This window comes from Podarcis erhardii, assembly GCF_964252035.2.
Source record: "Podarcis erhardii genome assembly, chromosome: 2".
Classification (NCBI taxonomy): domain Eukaryota; kingdom Metazoa; phylum Chordata; class Lepidosauria; order Squamata; family Lacertidae; genus Podarcis; species Podarcis erhardii.
The window spans coordinates 48,226,760-48,230,118 of NC_138498.1; the positions used below are offsets into that span (position 1 = coordinate 48,226,760).

General features: G+C 39.6%; 1 long non-coding RNA gene across 3 annotated transcripts in view; it reads right to left on the bottom strand.

Annotated features, from left to right (window-relative positions):
• Nucleotides 1-2,124: 2,124 nt before the first annotated feature.
• The window catches only part of LOC309333418, a 4,355-nt gene continuing 3,120 nt past the window's right edge, over nucleotides 2,125-3,359 (bottom strand). For all 3 annotated transcript variants that reach the window (XR_014152507.1, XR_014152508.1, XR_014152509.1), the window contains exons 3-4: nucleotides 3,156-3,262; nucleotides 2,125-2,529 (exon numbers count right to left, since the gene is read on the bottom strand). This is a non-coding gene — a long non-coding RNA (uncharacterized lncRNA). The remainder of the gene's footprint in view (nucleotides 2,530-3,155; nucleotides 3,263-3,359) is intronic.

The window sequence follows — 3,359 nt, forward strand, 5'->3', positions numbered from 1 at the left end:
GGTAAAAAAATAGATACATAATCCAAAATATATAGGTTGAAATTAGTGATGACAGTTCATTATGAGCAGAGCCCAGTATCTTTCAAGCATCCAACTCCGTGTCTCCACTCCACCCCACACCCTACCCCAAGCAACCTTGCACTTGTGAAGAGGGCGACAACAGCAGTTGGCAGGAGGGGGTGGAGTAACAGCAGAGGCTTTCCCAAGCATGCTCAGAAGTGTCTGTTATCTATAGCTTGCCTGGGAAGTTTCTAATGGCTTCCAGTTCAGTGCTTGTGTAAAGGAAGAGCTTGGGAGAGCTCTCTGGACCTTGGGATTGCTGTGAAATCTTGATATTCCTTCATATTTTGAATAATATTGGGAAGACCCTCAGCTAATTCCAGGAGCTCATGTAACACTAGTGAAAAGGGTTGTGTTTTGTTTTAAAATCTAAAGCTTTCAAGTCATGTAATTCAAAGTGTTTGCAAAAACCCCAGTTGAACAGTGCATTTTTGGTGACTTCATAGGAAAAGATGTTTCATTGTTATTCTCTATATTTGCGAACTTCAGGGATGAATGCTGATCCTCATGTGGTCATTTTGTTGTAGGTCCCACTTGCATATGTCTATTTTTCTATTTCACTGCTTTGACTACAACTCTGCACATAACTTGCTTGAATTCCATGGAGCGTAATGGTGTATTTTGGGAACTAAGGCTCTGGCTGATCGCTTATTTTTAAGATGGCCTTAGTGTTTTACAAAGTGCTTTTAACAACTTGCCTATTTAACATATTCCTGTTATGTTGATAGCAGAAAGCAGATATACATACCTTATCAGCTACACATTTCCTTTACATTTACGTTTGTTATGTTTCTCACTGCATTTATTCATTGTAGCCTGACAATTTTTTAGTATCAAGAGCTAGCAGAGGTGCCTCTCTGGATTCACTTTATAGTTCTACTTACTGAGCTTTAAGTGTCTCTGACATTTTTCTTCCAATTCTCAATGGGATGAATGTCACACCATTAAGCAGTCTCTAGAATATTTTAAAGGTTCTTTTAATAGTTTGTTTGGGCTATTTGCTCCTAATGGATTCATTGAGCATATTTGTGGGAACCATAAAATGGTCCTTTTGCTGTGAGTGTGGGCAGTTGTAATTCTGCAGACCAATGAAATGTTGGCTGCTTGAGCAGACAGGCTTCTCCAACCAATATAGCTGTCGATTTAGCTCAGACAGTGATCCATTTTCAGTTTGCCTGGAAAGGGTTCAGATTACCAATATGGGTGACTCAAGTTGAGGTGCTTGGTCTGATAAGTGCCACATTGCTTCAGTAGAGAATACTTTATTGTGGCTCTAATTTTACTCTGAAAAATGAAACAGTTGCATAGCTAACAAAATATGTATGCACTGTAACACAGTGGTACCTCGGTCTAAGAACAGTCCTGTTAACAAATGATTTGGGCAACGCACTCCGTAAAACCAGAAGTAGGTGTTCCAGCTAGCAAACTTTGCCCCAGAAGACGAACGGAAGCTGAATGGTGGAAGGGTACCGGCGGCGGGAGGCCTCATTAGGGAAAGCGCACCTCAGTTTACGAACGCTTTTGGCTTAAGAATGGACCTCCGGAATGAATTAAGTTCATAAACGGAGGTACCACTATACTTTATTTAGGAAACGTGTTTCCTGATGACCTCTCCTCCCATTTTCTTTATCTTTTAGATTCAAGAAAACAGAGCACTCTCCCCAGTAGATTCAGACTCCACCCCCAAAAGGAGGGCAATTTATTCAGTCATACAGCAGTCATTTTGTGAAGTGGATATTCTATGCTTCTCCTGACAATCATTTAGAGCTTAGTCTATCATGTGTTTCTTCTACTGCAGATTCTGTCGCCCTATGAGGCAGTTTCCCATTCGATCCTTAGAGACCCTTTTGAGTATCCTCCTTGAGGGATCTAATAAATCCATTATGGAACAGGTGGCCATATATCTCTGAATGTCGTAATATCTCTTAGCTCTGTTATGAATGTTAGCTTCTAATTTACCACCGTTGTTCTGTATATTATATATTTTGTAATTTCTTTAATGATTGGTTGGCTGTGATTAATATTTGGTTGATTTAAGAAAATGAAAAATACGGTCTATCAACAGAATAAACAAGTTTTATTTTATTAATCACTTGCCTTTTAACTGATTCATAGGTGGCTCATCTAAAATACATGTGCATATTGTTGCTTGATCTTTCAGTGCCTTTGACCATGGTGTCCTCCTGGATATCATGTAAGGCATCCAGTCTTCATGTAAGGTTGGGATTTACCCAAGCTCTTTCTCCTCCTTTTCAATAATTTCTTCCTGAAATGGCTGCAGTCAGCCAACAAAAGAGAGTCAAAGGAAAAACTGATCTGTCCATTCTCTCCTGTTCCCTGAATTGTCTGATCTTGCTCTCTCCTTCCTTGCTTGGTTTCTGCCCAAAAATGGCTGCTGCCAATCAATAAAGCACAAACAAGCGAGGAAGTACGGAAATGGACACACTCCAGATGTTCAGATATATGAATCTGTGGAGTGTATAGTGAGATTTGGGCATGATTCTTTACATATGGTTACGTGAATTTTCATATAGCAAGTGGTGTTCCGGTTTGCGAACTTTACCTCAGTCTATGAACAGAAGCCGAATGGTGGAAGGGCACTGGCGGCAGGAGGCCTCATTAGGGAAAGCACACCTCGGTTTAAGAACAGATTTGGTTTAAGAACGGACTTCAGGAACAGATTAAGTTCGTAAACCAAGGTACCACTATATTCCCAAAATTTCAACCAAAGGCAAAATGCACATAGTCATTTACCAGATGCGGCTATCAGAAAACAGGAATGGTTTCCGGCAAATTCCATTCTTCCTTTCTTTCTTTCCCTCTGCTCCCATTTACTGAATAACTTAAAATTTTAAAATGCTGAAGAATGAGAACAATCTTCAGAAACTACAGAGCAATCAAAGTTCCCCAACATCAAAGCAGAAAAAACATGAAACAGGACTTTGTCAGGACTTTGACACTGTAGTGCGTTGACATCATTTGCTCCTAATCCTCTGGGTCCAGATTGCACTTTCTTAAAAGTAAAAAAGATGATATGCTAAGGACACTTAAGCATCCCACAATAGAACTGAATTATTCAAACATTATATTTCCACCCTTGCTTTTCTATGAACAGTGAAAAAACTCAACCATACAATATGGAGAGTGCCTCCTTGGACCATCAAAGATGTTGTTTGATGCTTGAAGCTGCTGTAGTAAGCATCTAAGTAAACAGAATAGCGAGTCATTCAATCCATTATACTGACCTAGGACTAATTCATTGTTTCTTGCTGACACTGATGATACTAATAATAATAAAC